Here is a 20,232-nt window from a genome sequence, read left to right on the forward strand (position 1 = left end):
AATAAAATATCGAGACAATACGATATTTTACACCATCTTCTGTATATATCATATATAAACTATTGCAGAAATTGTGGGAGGTTTCCGATATGTTTGCCGACATCCTTATTACAGAATTCAGCCACAAACCCCCCTATATAAGTGTGCGATTTGTGAGGAAATGGGAATTATTTATTATTTTATTGAGTTGCACCTCTTTATAGATTTCTGTGGGGGCCGTATGGTGAGGAAGACTTACCCAGCTGAGGACTGTACAATATTTCATCCTTTCCCCTCTATTTGGGTGTTTCGCATTTTCTGTCATTCAATCCGGTGGGATTAATACATTAGTTTGTGGTTTATATATATAATAGACCCTCTCTGTTGGGGTCCCTCAAGGCTCTGTCCTCGGGCTCCTTCTCTTCTCCACCTACACCTCCTCCCTTGGCTAACTCATACACTCTCACGGCTTCAACTACCACCTCTATGCCGACAACACACAAATCTATCTCTCAACCCCCCACCTCACCCCCTCAGTCTCTGCCCGAATCACACACCTACTGAGCGACATATCAGACTGGATGTCGCTCCACTTCCTTAAACTGAACCTCTCCAATACCGAGTTTCTTGTCTTCCCCCCAGCCTAGACACCACCCCATATTGATTTCTCCATCACATCCAACAACGCCACCATCAAACCCGCCCCGCAGGCCAGAGTACTTGGTGTCATTCTGGACTCCAACCTATCCTTCCAGCCCCAAGTCCAATCTTTAAATTCAAAATCCTAACACTGATGTACAAAGCTTTCCACCATACTGCCCCAAATTACATTACCGACCTAATATCCAATTACCACCCAACACGCACACTCCGCTCCTCACAAGACCTCCTTCTCTCTAGTTCCCTGGTCTCCTCCTCCCATGCCCACCTCCAGGACTTCTCCAGGGTGTCACCCATCCTCTGGAACTCCCTGCCCCAACCCATCAGATTATCACTTACTCTCCTCTCCTTTAGGCGCACCCTGAAAACCCACCTCTTCAGGGAAGCCTACCCCACCCCCTGCTAACTTGCCGACCTCCTCCACTTTTCCTACCACTCCATCCCCCACAGCTATCTCCTCCTGTGCCACCATCCCCTCCCTCCTAGATTGTAAGCTCCAAGGATCAGGGCCCTCGAACCCCTCATGTTTTGCATTGTATTGTTATTGTTCTGTCACATGTTCTGTCCCCCTTTGTAATGTACAGCGCTGAGCAAACTGTTGGTGCTTTATAAATACTGTATAATAATAATAATAATAGACATAGACAAGCCACACCTTCTGTCTCTCTCTCCTTTGCTGGTTTCTAGGCAGTTCCAGTGCTTACCTGAGGTGATTCCCGGGGTGCATTGGAGACCCCTTCCTACTCCTTTATTTTTTGGGGGGAATTCTAATATTGTGTCTCCCCCCTTCCTGCACAGGCCATTTTTTGTGATACGGCGCTGTGTTACTTTAACTGACAATTGTGCGGTCATGCACCGCAGTACCCAAATTACAGCCCTGCCGCCCTCTAGCAGTATTTGTGCTATAGGGTAGTGGGGAAGCGGTTAAAATTCATCTGTATTGTTCATATGTGAAGAAATATTTTTGTATAAAAAACAACACTTTCAATCTTGCTACAGATCTGATTGTATTGAATAGAGATGAGCGGATCGAACATGGCGAAGTGGAATTCGTTTCGAATATTGGGAAATATTCGATTCGCAACGAATCCGAAGATTAGCCAACTTCGGATGCACGAATCAAATTTTCCCAAAAATGGCGGCGACATGTGTGGCGACGAAGCGGGGATCTCTGGGAAGGCGCGCAGACAAGGCGCGCTGACCCATAATGCATTCATTCATGACATGTGATCGCATTAGCCAATCAGCAGCCAGCCAGCCAGCACTGTGTAATGGTGGAGCTATAAATCGCGGCCATCTTAGAATTCTCCATTAGCCTCCGGTCATTCAAGAGAGACAGACCTGTCTGTATTGAGGGACAGAGTTAGGGCCACAGAGACTTTAGGGCCACAGAATCGTTACTCAGGGACACAGAACCGTTACTTAGGGACACAGAATCGTTACTCAGGGACACAGAATCGTTACTCAGGGACACAGAATCGTTACTCAGGGACACAGAATTGTTACTCAGGGACACAGAATTGTTACTCAGGGACACACAATCGTTACTCAGGGACACACAATCGTTACTCAGGGACACACAATCGTTACTCAGGGACACACAATCGTTACTCAGGGACACAGAATTGTTACTCAGGGACACAGAATCGTTACTCAGGGACACAGAATCGTTACTCAGGGACAGACACAGAATTGTTACTCAGGGACACAGAATTGTTACTCGGACACAGAATCGTTACTCAGGGACACAGAATCGTTACTCAGGGACACATAATCGTTACTCAGGGACACAGAATTGTTACTCAGGGACACAGAATTGTTACTCAGGGACACAGAATCGTTACTCAGGGACACAGAATCGTTACTCAGGGACACAGAATCGTTGAATTAAAGAGTATGTCAGACAACACGCAGAGGAGTGGCAGAGGAGGCAATGTTTCAGGAGCGAGCAGACGTGGCAGCAGAGGAAGGGGTCGAGGCAGCACTAGTCGCAGCCAGAGGCCAGTGCTCCCGGTGTCATCCAGCGGTCGTGTCTCCACCGACAACCCTGCCGTCATCGATTGGTTGGCTCGGTCGTCTTCCTCTTCCCAGGTCACCTCTGACACCTACAGCCAACGGTCGGTGGGTACGTCAGACACAACCGTTAGTTGGCATGGCCCGGGAGGAAGCCCACTGAAATCACGTGTCCTCTACCTGCCCCTGTCCTTTGGTGTTCCCTCACCAAGCGAAGTATCGCATGCTGTGGGCTCAGCCCCACTGTACAGTGAGGAAGAGCTAACAGAGGGCGGTCAGGAACGGGGGGAGACATCCGCCTCTTCAGCAGCCAGGCGAAGAAGTACTGGCGAGGAGAGTGGCTCGGTAGCCGGTCTAGAGACAGGTCTGTCTCCTGACCACACGCAGCCGAGGGGGCTAGTAGTGAGGCGGAGACCCTAATTGATGATGATGAGGCTGATCGCACTTGGCAGCCTCGTCGTCATCAGGCTATTGCTTCCGCATCATCAGGAGAAGAGGGTGCCAGCTTGGCAGCGAGCAAAACAGTCGGTGGGTTGCCCAGGAGGCAGCAGGGTCGCAGCAGTGTCAGTGGAGGCAAACGGCCACGGAGTAGAGCACCAGCTCCACTGCAGCCTACCACCACGGCCAGTAGTGGTGCCGGTGTGCACGGAGGAAGTAGCAGTCAGCCAGTGAGGAGTAGCGGGGGCAAAGTTTCCTACTCGGCGGTGTGGCAATTTTTCCTCAAGCCGCCCGAGGAAGTAAACGTAGCCGTATGTCGACTATGTGGCCAGAAAGTCAAGCGTGGCCAGGGGGCCCATGTTGGGACTACAGCGTTGCGTCAGCATATGCAGCGTCGCCATTCGGTGGCCTGGGAAAACCGTGATAAAAATACGGCGGTTCTGCCTGCCCCAGCCCCCGCTCCATCACCCGCTCCGTTACTTGCTCCGTCACCCGACGTCAATCGCCCTCTATCAGCCAGTCAAGGCTCCAACACCTCTGTTGAGGGGAGTTGTCGCTCGTTGGCATCTTCCGCTCGTTCAGATGCTCCTTCTCCTGCTACTCCTCTTCACGGATTCCGTCAGCAGTCTTTCTTGGAATCCGTTTCCAAGAGACAACAGTTTGCGAGCACGCACCCGACGGTGCAGAAGCTGAACGTCCTCCTGTCCAAGTTGCTGGTGCTGCAGTCCCTCCCTTTCCAAGTGGTGGACTCAGCACCTTTCCGAGAAATGATGGCTTGTGCCGCGCCGCGGTGGAGAGTGCCAAGCCGGCATTTCTTCGCCAAAAAGGCAGTGCCAGCCCTGCATTCACATGTAGAAGAGATGGTGGGCCAGTCTTTGAGCATGTCGGTCTCTGCCAAAGTGCACGGCAGCGCCGACGTGTGGAGCTGTAACTACGGTCAGGGACAGTACATGTCATTTACGGTCCACTGGGTGAATGTGGTGCCGGCACAGCCGCACCAGCAACTTGGACAGGTCACGCCGCTTTTGCCTCCACGTTTGCACGTCCTTGGTCCAGCAAAGATGTCCGCCTCTACCACCTCTTCTTCCGCCGTGTCCTCAGCCTCAGTTAAATTGTCAGGGCTCCCAGGTATGACCAGAGGTGTGTGACTGAAGCAGGGAAACGCAGACTTCAGATAAGTTATAAACAATGTAATTTATTAACACTAACAATACAAACATAAACGCAGTGCAATACTAAACATAATACAGTGCAAACAAACCCAACCAACCACCCACAGATAACAGTACATACAAGCAAGCGTCGTCAGGCAGGCCGGGTCAATATCAATTGGGCAGGTAGGTACAGGGGGAGCAAGCGGAGAATGGTCGTGGTCACAGGCCAGGTTCAGCAGGTAGCAAGCAGCGTAGTACAGAGGGTCAGGCAGAGGGATGGTCAGGGTCACAAGCCAGGGATCAGAACAGGTAGCAAGCAGCGTAGTACAGAGGGTCAGGCAGAGGGATGGTCAGGGTCACAAGCCAGGATCAGAGCAGGAGAAGTCAGCAGCAGTTCAGATCAGGCAGGGTCAGCAAAGGACCAGAAACAGAATGCAGGACAGATACAGGGCCCAGGACAAACACAACACCAAGGCAGAGTCTGTGGGTCTGGCCATCCCTTAAATACCCCAGCATAATCAGTTCCAGGTGTTAGCTAGCTGCAAAGTTGAGTCTCTGATTGCTGGGAGCATCCGCTGGCCAGCCCTGGTACTGCAGATCAACAGGCAGGTGAGTCCCACCATTGCTGGCCAGTCCATTCCTGACATAAATGCTGTTAACAATGGCTGGTCAGATTGCGGTAGACGTGGCGCACAGATCTCAATGCCACATGACCCCTGTGGGGGCAGGACAGGAAGAAGAGGAGGAGGTAGAGGAGGACATTGGTGCTCAGGAATTATTGAGTGAAATGGGTGGTTTTTCCACTCAGCGGACAGGAGTGGAGGAGCAGGAGCATCTGGGAGAGGAGGAGGAGGAGACAGAGGACCCAGACGCACCGTGGCAGTATGCTGTGGAGATGGAGGCAGGGAGTCCCTCGCATTCCTTGGCACAAATGGCCCATAGCATGCTCGGTTGCTTGCGTAGCGACAGCCGAATAATAACCATCAGACAGAGGGATGACTTTTGGCTGTCCACCTTGTTGGACCCTCGCTACCGTTCAAAAATGGTGGCCTTTTTCACACCTGCTGAGAGGGAGGCCAAAATAAAGTACTATAAAAACCACCTATGTAGTCAGTTGGTCTCTGCCTTTCTGCGCCAACGTCCATCCTCAGACACTGTGGGCCCTGTGCGCTCGCGTTCCGCTGCCATGGCAGCAGGGGAGGGGTGGGGTGGTAGGAGCAGTGGCAGCTCCACCAGCAGCGGCTGCCTCAGTCTGCAGTCGATGATGAGTAGCTTTCTTCACCAGCGCAGTGAGGAAACTACTAACCAGCCGCAGCAGCAGCAGCATCAGGTGGACCTGGAGCAGGACCTCAAACAACAGGCTCGGGCCTACTTGGACAGCACCCTGCCAACCGAGGTAGACAATCTCCTTGACTACTGGGCAACGAAACTTGACCTTTGGCCCCAACTAGCTGAATTTGCCCTTGAAAGGCTGTCATGCCCGGCCAGTAGCGTGGCATCGGAGCGCGTGTTTAGTGCGGCAGGAGGTATTGTAACTCCGCGGAGGACACGACTGTCCACCCAAAGTGTGGAGAGACTCACGTTTGTGAAAATGAATCAGGCGTGGATTAGTCTGGATTTCAAACCACCAGTTCCTGACACAACTGACTAAATCCGCCATGAATCATGCCCCAAACATGTTATTATTTTTAACATAGGCCTCTGTATGGCCTTCAATTTAAGCTGCTTACGCTTCGCCACTCTGCCATGGGCCCCTGTACCGCTTCCTCTTGCTGCTGCCAGGTCCAGAGTGTGTCATGGGTCCCTGTACGGCCTCCCATTGCTGCTGACTTCATCGCCAGACTCTGCCATGTGCCACTTTCAGGTCTCCTTACACTGTTGGTGGGTTCCATTTTGTGATAGGGTGCTGTATGGCCTTCCATTGCTGCTGCCTCCACCGCCACCCTGCGCCATGTGCCTCTGTCATCTGCTCACGCTGCTGACGGCTTCCGCTTTTTAACCGAGGCCTGTGTTTGGCTTCCGAATACTGCTGCATCCACCGCCACCCTGCGCCATGTGTCTCTGTCGTCTGCTCAAGCTGCTGACGGGTGACGGCTTCCGCTTTTTAACCTAGGCCTGTGTATGGCTTCAGAATAATGCTGCCTACACCGCCACCCTGCGCCATGTGCCTCTGTCGTCTGCTCACGCTGCTGCCAGGTCCATACTGATTCATGGCCCCCTGCACCGGCTCCTCATGAACGTGGTTCAGCGGGTTTGCATCACTTAACGGCAAATCGTTGACAAACGCTGGGACGTTCAGTGTTGTGCGCATTAAGCCAGACACCAAAGGGCAGCACAGACCTGTTATTACTCGCTCAAGCATGGCTGAACAAAACCAGTCTCTACCACAAATTGGACCCAGACCTGCCCAGGGTCTCGTAAGTAGATTGCACGGAGGAGTAGAGTTCGTTATTGGAATTAACTGTGAGGGACTTTTTAACCTAGGCCTGTGTATGGCCTTCTATTGAAGCTGCTTCTGCTCCGCCACTCTGCCATTGGACTCTTGATAGTCGTCTCCCCACGCTGCTGCTGGGGGGACTTTTTAACATAGGCCTCTGTATGACCTTCAATTGAAGCTGCTTCTGCTCCGCCACTCTGCCATTGGACTCTTGATAGACGACGACTATCAAGAGTCCAATGGCAGAGTGGCGGAGCAGAAGCAGCTTCAATTGAAGGCCATACACAGGCCTAGGTTTAAAAGTCCCTCACAGTTAATTCCAATAACGAACTCTACTCCTCCGTGCAATCTACTTACGAGACCCTGGGCAGGTCTGGGTCCAATTTGTGGTAGAGACTGGTTTTGTTCAGCCATGCTTGAGCGAGTAATAACAGGTCTGTGCTGCCCTTTGGTGTCTGGCTTAATGCGCACAACACTGAACGTCCCAGCGTTTGTCAACGATTTGCCGTTAAGTGATGCAAACCCGCTGAACCACAATCATGAGGAGCCGGTACAGGGGGCCATGAATCAGTATGGACCTGGCAGCAGCGTGAGCAGACGACAGAGGCACATGGCGCAGGGTGGCGGTGGAGGCAGCAGTATTCGGAAGCCATACGCAGGCCTAGGTTAAAAAGCGGAAGCCGTCAGCAGTGTGAGCAGACGACAGAGGCACATGGCGCAGGGTGGCGGTGGATGCAGCAGTATTCGGAAGCCAAACACAGGCCTCGGTTAAAAAGCGGAAGCCGTCAGCAGCGTGAGCAGACGACAGAGGCACATGGCGCAGGGTGGCGGTGGAGGCAGCAGCAATGGAAGGCCATACAGCACCCTAGCACAAAATGGAACCCACCAACAGTGTAAGGAGACCTGAAAGTGGCACATGGCAGAGTCTGGCGATGAAGTCAGCAGCAATGGGAGGCCGTACAGGGACCCATGACACACTCTGGACCTGGCAGCAGCAAGAGGAGGCGGTACAGGGGCCCATGGCAGAGTGGCGAAGCGTAAGCAGCTTAAATTGAAGGCCATACAGAGGCCTATGTTAAAAAGTCCCCCCAGCAGCAGCGTGGGGAGACGACTATTAGCCTCCTCATGCTGCTGCCAGGTCCAGAGTGTGTCATGGGTCCCTGTACGGCCTCCCATTGCTGCTGTCTCCATCGCCACACTCTGCCATGTGCCACTTTCAGGTCTCCTCACACTGCTGGTGGGTTCCATTTTGTCATAGGGTGCTGTATGGCCTCCCATTGCTGCTGCCAGGCCCGTAATCTGCCATGGGCCCCCGTACCGACTCCTCATGCTGCTGCCAGGCCCGTAATCTGTCATGGGCCCCTGTACCGCCTCCTCATGCTGCTGCCAGGTCCAGAGTGTGTCATGGGTCCCTGTACGGCCTCCCATTGCTGCTGTCTCCATCACCACACTCTGCCATGTGCCACTTTCAGGTCTCCTCACACTGCTGGTGGGTTCCATTTTGTCATAGGGTGCTGTATGGCCTCCCATTGCTGCTGCCAGGCCCGTAATCTGCCATGGGCCCCCGTACCGACTCCTCATGCTGCTGCCAGGCCCGTAATCTGTCATGGGCCCCTGTACCGCCTCCTCATGCTGCTGCCAGGTCCAGAGTGTGTCATGGGTCCCTGTACGGCCTCCCATTGCTGCTGTCTCCATCGCCACACTCTGCCATGTGCCACTTTCAGGTCTCCTCAAACTGCTGGTGGGTTCCATTTTGTCATAGGGTGCTGTATGGCCTCCCATTGCTGCTGCCAGGCCCGTAATCTGCCATGGGCCCCCGTACCGACTCCTCATGCTGCTGCCAGGCCCGTCATCTGTCATGGGCCCCTGTACCGCCTCCTCATGCTGCTGCCAGGTCCAGAGTGTGTCATGGGTCCCTGTACGGCCTCCCATTGCTGCTGTCTCCATCGCCACACTCTGCCATGTGCCACTTTCAGGTCTCCTCACACTGCTGGTGGGTTCCATTTTGTCATAGGGTGCTGTATGGCCTCCCATTGCTGCTGCCTCCACCGCCACACTGTGGCTCCACACTCTGGTTTTGGCCCCGTGACTGCCCAAATGAGTGAAGTGTGCGGTGATTCTAAGATCGACGGCACTCATCTGCATGTCATACTGACTGACAGTATTATTTCTCTTCCCCAGCAGACTCCAAGGGCATTTAAATTAAAGGTACAGTGTTCTGCACTAATATAAAGGCTCTCTGAAGCCTAGAAACACCCTTTTTATAAGTTAAATTTGCAGCGAATATATTCGACTCGAATCGAATTTATTCCGCGAATTCGGCGAATCAGCCGAATCAAATTTTTGAATACTTCGCTCATCTCTAATAATCACTATAGCGGCAGCCTGGAAAAGTCTGGTGATTGACCTGGCCTTGATGAAGTGTAAGCTAACCTGGATCATACTGAATGAAAAGATTGAGTGCCTTCTGGGATAAACAAGCCTTATTTGATAAGGTCTGGAACCTCTGTCTATCTTATCTACAAGTACCAGACACCTAGGGGTGGCTCCCAGCTGTGAAGGCGATTTTCCTTCCTCTTTTCACATTCCTCTTCTTTTTTCATTCCTACTTTCCACATTTTTTTCCTCCTTGTAATGCAGGTTGGTCATTGTTGTCAGGACACCTACCCTGACTCATGTTTATCCACTTGTTCACCACAAGTGATACCTTTTTGTATAGAGAGAGATGTGGTCTAATGACCCTGCAGGACTGCTGACCAAGATGGATACCCTTCATGCATAGGATTTTAGCGTCCTCTTTAGTGGAGATTAGACTAGAATGTTTTTTATCTTACCCGCTCTTTCACCTACAGTATGTGGATCATGTTTAAGGCCTTGTTGTCAACATCCCAGCGACTGGTGTTGCTATCTGCAACCTTTACGCTCAATGTTCTGTAATGCATATCTACATTCTATTTTGTATCGCCTGTTTCTTATTTTCAACCTAAATAAAATGATTGAAACAACAAGTGTAACAAATCCACACCTCACATCTGACTCACTGCTCGAGAAGTGAGGTACCATCTTTGTTGCCTGTGGCCTCCAAGTGAATAAAGGATGAGAGGATGGATGGACCAGCCGGGAGGAAAAAATGCCAATGGTGAATAGTGTGTATTCCAAACCAGGAAGAGTTGTCAACCAGACTGGAAATGACATTACAGGAAACTGTGTCACAGGAAGGAACATCAAATCAGAATCCAGGAAGTTGGGCATCGTGCTGGAAGGAGGTCTCTGCAGCAACGTTTGGAGGCTTTGATTCAGTTAACCCCTGTAGCCTATCAGTCATGTGAGATACATTGTATACAATTGTGATTGATTATTACAAACAGAGATCATTAAAGCAGAGCTCCAGTCAAACTGTAAAAAAATAAGCAGCTACAAAAACTGTATCTGCTGAAAAACAGCCGCTCACCAGTCCCTTGATCCTGTGGTGTCCTCCTTGTAGCCCATCTCACCGGCTGTCCTGTGTTTCCAGCGCCAGTATCTTCAGTGTGGGCACCTGTCTGTGACACCTTGCAGCTTCACAGCCAGGTGACCACTGCGCATGCATGCGTGATGCTGTTCTTTCTGAATGGTCCTGTAGTCTTCTGGGACCTATCACGTGTCCTAGAAGACTACAGATACCCTCTCCCAATTCTGCTGCGATCGGCTAGGTGATCAGAAGCGGAAGATAGGAGGACAACTTCCGCTTCTGATCACCTAGCCGATCGCAGCAGAATTGGGAGAGGGTATCTGTTAATTTCAGGTACCCGCTCCCCAAAGGAGCAAACCCTTAATGGGGAGCAGAGGACCAGTCTTTAAAGCGGAACTTCTCCTTTTGGGTGGAGCTCTGCTTTAAGCCTGGGATAAATGTTATCATGATGGGGACAGAAAATATGATGGTAACATGAGATAAAAGCAGAAAATTATTATAAACCATATGCTCAGAACTAAAAACACCACTTTGCGATACATCAATAAATAGACTCCACGCATGTATACAGTGAAAGCCCCATTAGAATACATATTGAAAAAAGAGAAAAAACATCCGATCTATAAAGAGAGACAATTACAACACAATTAAAAATGTAAATATAAAAAAAAGTACAAAAAATTAAAATAATGAAAATGAACACATAAATACATATAAATATGAAAACAAAGAGTGCGCATGCGCGGCCGCCGGGATCGGATGTCCCGGCACTAGCTCCGCACATCTCCGGCACTGACAGCAGCCCATAAAAGGGCATAGTGCCGCTTCACCCCCGGGGCCCCCCCGCCTTTCTCCGGATCTCGGGCACCTGTTAATATGCCCGGAAAGACGGCGGTGAAGAGCCGTGGAGGCTCCCAGCTGCGGCTCCCTGCGGGGACTGGGGGATCCAAGATGGCGGCCGGATCGGCGCCCGCGGCTCCTGGTGCCTCCTCTGCCTCTATTGCAGCAGCACCTCTCTCTCGGAGGGAGAAGATGGGCTCCTCGTCCCACGCTGGTCCAGGGAGGACTGCAGCAGCATTATCAGCTGGGGTGAGTGACTCCCTGCAGCCCCCCCTTTCACCCTCCAGCCCTGTGCCACTAGAGTCCCAAGCTTCGGCCTGTTCATTGAGCCATGACTCCCCTGCATCCTCGCCCTTGAGCAGCGAAATAGCTGCCATTTTTTCAAGCCAGCATAGCGGTCCTGAGCCCGCGGATAATAGCCCGGCTTCCTTGCCAACGATTCCTCCTGACCCACCTCTATACTCTGGTGATGTGACTTTGATAGTTCGGTTCACAGATTTGCTGCAACGCGAATTAGACAGAGCTACCTTAAAACTGGCGGCTGATCTTAAGCAGGATTTTCAGGCCTTGGGCCACCGTCTAGACAGTATTGAGGCTAAAGTTGATGCGACAGTCCAAAGTATCTCCCAAAATTCTAACATGATCACCGACAAAATCGCCTGGAGGAGGCGTATTCTAAAATTGATGACCTGGAGAATCGGGCCAGGCGATACAATTTTCGCATTCGAGGTCTTCCTGAGTCGGTTAAGGAGCTTACTAGCTGCGCACACACTCTCATGCGGTCTGCTATGCCTGCTATTGATGACCTTCACCTTGAGATTGATCGCATTCACCGGGCACTGATCCCCCCCGGCAAGGGGGGCCTCCTAGAGATATCATCGTCAAGCCTCATTTTTTCCAGGTTAAGGAAGCGGTTATGCGGTATGGCAGGGAGAATCTGGATATAGAGCTTGCAGGGCACAAGGTACAAATCTTTGCTGATGTCTCATTGGCCACTATCCAGAGGCGGCGATCCCTCAAGCCACTTCTCTCTCACTTGGTTCAAAAGGGCATTAAATATCGTTGGGCCTACCCTTTTCGTCTACAGTTCACTCTTAATGGAAAGTCCTATGGGTTTGCTACATTCCAGGATGGCGAGGAGTTGCTGCTTCAGCTGGGTATTATATCTCGCAGTCCGACGTCCCATTCTCCTACAGGATCGGCTCCTCGACCTCCGCTGCTCCAGCCATTGTGGACTACTCCATCATCTAAGAAGAAGGGGTCCAGGAATCCACCTGGGAGGATTTCTTGAACTTTTGTGTTCTTTTGGGGACTTTTCGCGGGGATGTGTTCGTTGATGGCAGCCTCTCTGTGGCTCTTAAGAGCGTTGGCCGCTGTTGCTGTGTTGGTGTGGGGGGATGGGCTAGGGGTGGGACTTGGGGTGCTAATTGCATCTGTTTGCTGAATACCATTTCAGGTGGTTTTAATTGTTTTGTTTTTATGTTCAATGCGCTGTGCGTTTGATTTATTGTTGATGGGTTATAATTGCTGTCGGTGCCGGAGAGTGTCTTTGCGCTCTCCCTGATTGGAAGACTCTTCCCTGGGATTGTTTCTCTGGGCAGATCTATTCCACCACAGGGCTATTGCTCTGTATTTCCTGGTACATTGTTTCATTCATTTACTAGTACTGTTTTGTGTACCACGGTCACTTGTCATTTGGACTTTTGTGTTCCGAATGTTCTCTTTTCCTTTTTCTTTTTTTTCCGATTTTTTTCTCTTTGTTTTTTTCTGATTTTTTTTGGGGGTCAGCTGGCGACATTTAAGGACTTCTAGGGATCTTCATACTCTTAAGGAACGAGGGGTCTTTATTATGCTTAGTTCCATAATTATTTATCATGTCTTCCTTACGGTCTACTAGCGAAGAAATTCGCTTCCTTTCTCACAATGTTCAGTGGCTCATTTCCCCATCCAAACGCATACAGGCCTTTAGCTCATACCACTCCCTTGGGGCAGGTATAGTTGCCTTACAGGAGACTCATTTTCCCCCCTCCTTCTCTCCACGTTATATTCATAAAAATTGCCCTCTCTACTTTTTTGCTAATGCTACAGAGAAAAAGCGGGGGGTGGCCCTATGCTTTTCTCGCCGAGTGTCCTTTGTCGAATCTAAAATTATCCGGGACAAGGAGGGGCGATATCTTTTGGTGAAAGGCCACTTGGGAGGAAACCTTATCACTTTTATAATTTATTATACCCCCAATGCCAATCAGGTTGAATTTTTCCAATCTTTGCTAAGCACTCTGGTCGGAGAATTTGAGGGTGACGTTATTCTAGCTGGTGACTCTAATCTAGCATTGGACCAGACTCTGGATCGTTCCCAAACCAGTACGCTTCAGCCTCCTTCTAGACGGAGCCATAAATTGGCTCAACTTTTATATCGATATGATTTTATTGATGCATGGAGGGAGGCTAATCCTACTTCTCAAAGACTACTCCCACTACTCCAGGGCTCATAATAGTTATTCTCGCATTGACCATATTTTTCTTCATAAATATTCACTCCCCAAACTTGTTACTGCTAAAATCTTTTCCACGCCCTGGTCTGACCACGACCCAGTTTCTATCACCTTGACGTCCGTGACTCCTGGTAAGACGGCTTTTCATTGGCATCTTAATGACTTTATTTTGGGTAATCCCTCTCATTGTCGGGAAATCTCCTCACACCTACAAATATTTTTTGATTTTAATAAAGCAGAGGACACGAACTCGGCGATTAATTGGGCAGCTCATAAGGCCTCAGTCAGGGGATATATTATTCAACTCTCTTCTCGTTTAAAAAAAGCCCGAAATGACCTACTTGCTACTAAAACTCAGTTGTATACTGACCTGGTTGCTCAACATAAGCAACATCCCAGTTCTGATTTGTTACTTAAACTTGACCAGGCCCGACTGGAACTTAACTTATGTCTTACTACCACTGCGGATAAACAACTTCGTTGGTCTAATCATAAATTCTTTACTTGGAGGGACAGGCCTGGCACCCTATTAGCATGCAAGCTGACTCCTAGACATTCCCAGACGGCCCTCCCCAAGCTCAGACTGGACAATGGTTCGTTATCCCAGGACCCGGGTAAGATCCTCCACAAATTCCATTCTTTTTACTCTCAGCTTTATAGTTCACCCACGGGGGTTATTCTTCTTCCTTTCTGGAGGCTTTTTTGGAGTCTCATTTCCCCCCCTCTGGGAGGCCCATAGGGAGCTAATGGAACAACCTATCTCCTGTGAAGAAGTTGGGAATGCGGTGAAATCCCTGGCCTCTCATAAGGCCCCGGGACCGGATGGTCTTCCCAATAATTACTATAAAGCTTTCCCGGACATTCTGATACCCCATATGGCCCTGTACTTTAATTATTTGCGGGAGGGGGGAGTGGTTCTCCCAGAGGAAAATAAGGCATTCATTAGTGTCATTCCCAAGCCTTTCAAGGATGCCGCTATGGTCTCCAATTACCGGCCTATTTCTTTAATTAATTGTGATTTAAAGATCCTTTCTAAAATCCAGGCCCTACGGCTCCATAACTTCTTGGCTTTATAAATTCATGATGACCAATTAGGATTCATAAGTGGTCGACAAACATCGGACCAAATTAGGAGGACTATAGCTTTGCTGTCAGTTGTGCAGTCCAATTGGGATGGATCGTCGCAAAGGGAAATTTTACTACTGTCACTGGATATTCAGAAGGCATTCGACAGTCTGTCCTGGGACTATTTGTTTAGAACGTTGGACAGGTTTGGCCCTTATTTTACGACGCTGTTGCCGGGCCCTCTATTCTACTCCGTCAGCTCAAGTTTCCATTCGTGGACATAAATCAGTCCCTTTTTCGATAGAACGAGGAACTAGACAGGGATGTCCTCTTTCTCCGTTGCTCTTTGCGTTGGCGATGGAACCTCTTACGATTGCTATTCGCGCTGATTCCACTATATAGGGTGTTACCTGTGGTCAAAGGGTTCATAAATGCGCCCTATTTGCTGACGATGTTCTTATGTACATATCTAATCCTCGAACGTCTCTGCCTGGTTTCTTCCATCTGTTTCATCGGTTTTCTGAGGCCTCCGGTCTTACGCTCAACTCATCTAAAACTGTTGCTTTAAATATCTCGTTACCCGATTCAGAGGTTCGCTACTGCCGGAAAAACTTTGATTTTCACTGGGCCCCTGGTTCTCTCCCCTATCTGGGGATTCTCCTCACTAAATCTTTATTGATGCTATACCAGGCCAACTATCTCCCGCTTTTCAAATGACTTAAAAATGACTTACTAGCCTGGCAGGATCTTTCACTTTCCTGGTTCGGTAGAATTAATTCTATTAAAATGACCTTCCTACCTAGATTATTATACTATTTCAGGACGTTACCAATTCTGATTCCCAAACGAGAACTAGTCGTACTACAGGCTGCAGTCTCCAGATTTGTATGGAGGGGAAGGCGCCCTAGGCTGAACAAATCTACCTTATTTTCTTTGAAGAGGCATGGTGGTTTGGGACTCCCTAATCTTTTCACATACTTTCAGGCGGCCCAAATAGCACAACTATCTTGTACTACGGCCAGGGGATATGTCCCCCAATGGGTTGGGATTGAGGCTCTTTCGTGCCGTCCATATGCTATTGGTACTCTCATGTGGCTTCCCAGTAGATTGCGCCCTCCTATTTTGTGTCCTACTCTATCCCATTCATTGTCAGTGTGGGATAGATGGCGAGCCCGTAAACCTTTCTTCTCTCCGCATACCCCGTTGGCTCCGGTGTTTGGTAATCCTGAGTTTGCCCCGGGTTTATCTTTCGCGAGGTTCCAATGGTGGATTAATAAGGGGTTGCTACGTATTGGGGATTATTTGGATGGGGTTCGCCCTCGGTCTCTTCATTATTTTGTGAATTTTTGTGGGATGCCTCGTGGAGAGATATTTCGTTACCATCAACTTCACTCTTTTATTGATAGCAAACTTAGACTACTCACAGAACCTTGTGCGCTTACTTCCCTCGAGGTCTCCTGTGGGGCAAGTGGGATGATGCGAGGTCGCTTGTCCATTGTTTTAATGCTTCGTTGGTTGATCCCCTAACTAAATTATCTTACATGATTCTATGGGAACAGGATTTAAATAGTTAATTAGATTTGGATACCTGGCGGACTGCGGCCCATGCCCTATCGAAGATTTCGATTAACACTGATCTTGTTGAATCTAACTACAAAACGCTACTTCGATGGTATTTGGTTACTGCTCGCCTAGCCATAATGTATCCTTCCGTTTCATCTGGCTGTTTCCGACGCTGTGGTCAAGAGGGTACTATGTTCCACGTCTGGTGGAAATGTCCAGTCGTGAGTAGGTTCTGGATCCGCATATTTAATTTTCTTTACTCAGTGACAAGAATTAATATCCGTAGATCGCCGGAAGTGGCCTTGTTTAATATACTACCCTCTGATGTTCCCAAAAGATTGATTAAATTAATTGTATATATCTTATTGGCGGCTCGCATTACTATAGCTAGGAGTTGGAAGCAATCCTTGATCCTGCTGGATAGAGTGAAACAAAAACTCAACTGGATAATGGTTAATGATAAACTGACGAGTATCGTCACTGATGATGTGTCCAGATTTGAGAGGACTTGGGATCCTTGGATTAATTATATTACTGTATCATGAGTGTCTGGCAGCTGACTCCCCCCCCCCCCCCCCCCCTCTTATTTTTTTTTTTTTCTTTCACTTAAGAGTACTTTCCTTTTCGTCTCTCTCTTTCTCTCTTTTTCTACTATTCGTTGAAACATTTTTTTTCTCTCTGTTATTTTTGGTTCGTTTTGGTTTAATTTTTGTTTATTGATCTATGAAACCTGTATGTTCTGATGGCTATGACATTTTTTGTGTGAATTGTAATGCTATTGTCTGCTACTCTTTTTATGTACCTACCAGTGTTATGATTATGATTCTACATCTTGTTCCACCATGCGGGTGGGCCCTTTTTTTTCTCTTTTATTGTTTGCCATCTTGTTTTACGCTTTAATATGCTTGTTTCTCAATAAAAATATTGAAATATAAATATGAAAACAATGTGGTGACCTGGATCACATACTAGGGAGGTGAAAACACCCAGTAATTGTGTAATCGTTTCTCTGAGGAACGGAATAGAAATTAATAAAAAGAACTCTAAAAAGTATAACCAGATGGGGAAACAACCTGGAGATGTGTGTATGAATATAGAATTATGTATGTCAATTATATAAACACATGCATAAGCCAACGGACAGCCACAAGGCCACACCTACAACGACCTTTCTGCTTAATCTATTGTGTATGTGTCAATGTCCTCATTAAGTCCATCTGGGGTGTAAGTGTTCAGTTTGTGTATCCAGTACGTTTCTTGTTTACACAACTTTAGAAACTTTTCATTATCTGTGAGGTGGCTGGGCATGGCTTCTATAACAAAAATTTGTAGTTCCCTAAAATTCTTATTACGTTTAAGCGAGAAGTGCTGAGGCACACTATGCTTGGTGGAACCCTCTTCAATGAGTCTCCTTAGTTCTCTCACCCTTTTCCATAGTGTGTTTTGTGCAGGCAACATAAAGTAAATTACTTGAATCACGTACTGGCTTGAGCATGTAATACACTGACCTATTGTGTATAATAAATATTACCTACTGAGTCTTTGAAGATGTTTTCGACCTGCTCATGGTACCCAAACCCAAAGGGGGGTATTCGCCCTATCCTGGTCCTAAAATCTCTCAACAAATTCCTTCAAATTCCCAAATTTTGCACGGAGTGAAGAAAGTCAGTAATTGCCTCTTTGACACAAGGGGATCACCTGGCATCCATAGCCACAGTACAGTCACGGTGGCGGGCGCAAGCATACACCCCCTACCTGGAAGCACAGATCACATACTAGGTACATGATCCAGGAAGACTGCTTTGCCGCCGTACATCCATGAGATGCAGTCAGCAAGCAGTTATAGTATACATGGGTTGGCCATGGGAGATGTTTCAAAAATATTACTACTCTAACAACTCTTGGACTGTAATTATGTATTCTTTTATCCTTGCTTTTGGCTCCTTTCACATGGGTGGACCGATCAAGTCTGCCTGTCCATTTTTCAGGCGGACCGGATCGGACATCCATTGCCCTTTATGGTGCAGTGAATGTAAACAGACTTGTGTCCATTTACAGGTGAAACTCAAAAAATGAGAATATGGTGCAAAAGTTCATTTATTTCAGTGCAGCAACTTAAAAGGTGAAACTAATATATGAGATAGACTCATTACATGCAAAGCAAGATAGTTCAAGCCGTGATTTGTCATCATTGTGATGACTATGGCTTACAGCTCATGAAAACCCCAAATCCACAATCTCAGAAAATGAGAATATTCCATGCAATCAACAAAACACGGATTGTACATAGAACAATATCGGACCTCTGAAAAGTATAAGCATGCATATGTACTCAGTACTTGGTTTGGGCCCCTTTTGCAGCAATTACTGCCTCAATGCGGCGTAGAATGGAAGCTATCAGCCTGTGGCACTGCTGAGGTGTTATGGAAGACCAGGATGCTTCAATAGCGGCCTTCAGCTCTTCTGCATTGTTCGGTCTCATGTCTCTCATCTTTCTCTTGGATGGACTTATTGCACAGGTGGCCACCTATCACGGGACCACGCTTGGAGTCCCTGAGCTCCTGAGAGCGACCCATTCTTTCACCAATGTTTGTAGAAGCCGTCTGCATGCCTAGGGGCTTGATTGTATACACCTGTGTCCATGGAGGGGATTGGAGCACCTGAATCACATGATATGGAGGGGATTGAAACACCTGAATCACATGATATGGACGGGATTGGAACACCTGAATCCCATGATTGGGAGGGCGGGGACAATACGTTTGGCAATATAGTGTGTGTTAGGAGTAGCAGTATATATGCAGAAAGGAAGCACCTTCAAAAAGTCACTTCTTTTTTTTCTTGTGTGAAAACTACAAAAAGAACAATCAGGAGGGTGCAATGCCTACTGCATTATCAACAATTTATTGTTCACAAAACATAGATGCCAAATGGATACTAACAGAAGTACAAGGTAAAATAGCATAAAAACCACAAGATACCACAGCAAGGGGAATTGCGTGTATCCATGCAATCTAGCTGGACTGTCAAGCTGATGTGTCACCAACATGATGTTGGCTAGTATAGCTCTGAGGAGTACGCCTCCGAAACACGTCAGCTTGCCAGCCTAGCTGGGGTGCATGGCCAAATGTGATTCCCCTTGCTGTGGCATCTTGTATTTATTTGGTGATTTTACTTTCCACTTCTGTGAGTATCCATTTGGCATCTTTGTTTTGTGAACAATAAATCGCTTATAATGCAGTAGGCATTTTGCGCCCTCCTGATTTTTCTTTTTTGTAGTTTTCACAAGTCTTCCCTGGTTAAGGAGGGCAGCATCTACTACACATTCCTGGCAAAGTCCATGATCCATTGTATATCATACATCATTTGTGGTCATCTTTGGTAGACCTCTGAGCGTTGAAATGTACAGAGTTTTTCATGTGTGTACATCTTTGTATCTCTTGGTTGACATTTGTACTATAAGGGATATGATGAGCAAATTATCCATCAAGATGCCCTTTAACCGGCTCCCTCCCGCCCGCCATATAAGGTAATGGCGGGTGCAAGGCGGTTCTCTCGTTCTGGGAGGATGTCATATGATGTCCTCCCACTCTAACCGGCTCCGGAAACGCATGGCGATCGGCGGTGTGCTGTGTCTCTCGGACACAGCGGATCACCGATCAACAGAAAGAGCCGAAGATGTTGGCTCGGTCATGTGATCAGCTGTGTCCAATCACAGCTGATCACATGTAAATAGGGAAATGCCGGTTATCGGCATTTCACTCCTCACGAGCTGTCACGCCGACAGATCGAGAGGAGAGGAGAGCCGGTAATTGGCTTTCCTTGGAGGGGACATGGGCACTCATCATCAGGGCACTGATGATCAGTGTGCCCTGATGATCAGTGTGGCCCCAGAAGTGCCACCTGTCAGTGCCCATCAATGCCAGCTGTCAGTGGTCATCTATGCCACCTGTCAGTGCCCATCAGTGTCTCATCAATGCCACATATCAGTGCCCATCTGAGCTGCCTTTCAGTGCCACCTATCAGTGCCAGTCAGTGCCACCTATCAATGCCAGTTAGTGCCGCCTAACAGTGCCAGGCAGTGCCGCCTATCAGTGCCATATATGAGTGCTGCCTTTCAGTGCCCATCAGTGATGCCTG

At 48.5% G+C, this 20,232-nt stretch overlaps 1 protein-coding gene across 1 annotated transcript in view; it reads left to right on the plus strand.

Annotated features, from left to right (window-relative positions):
* Positions 1 to 20,232, plus strand: part of LOC149435476 (uncharacterized) — a 43,079-nt gene that overhangs the window by 876 nt on the left and 21,971 nt on the right. The window lies entirely within an intron of this gene.

The sequence above is a fragment of the Staurois parvus genome, unplaced genomic scaffold, assembly GCF_062004578.1.
Source record: "Staurois parvus isolate SC_StPar_1 unplaced genomic scaffold, SC_StPar_1.0 ptg001505l, whole genome shotgun sequence".
Lineage (NCBI taxonomy): Eukaryota > Metazoa > Chordata > Amphibia > Anura > Ranidae > Staurois > Staurois parvus.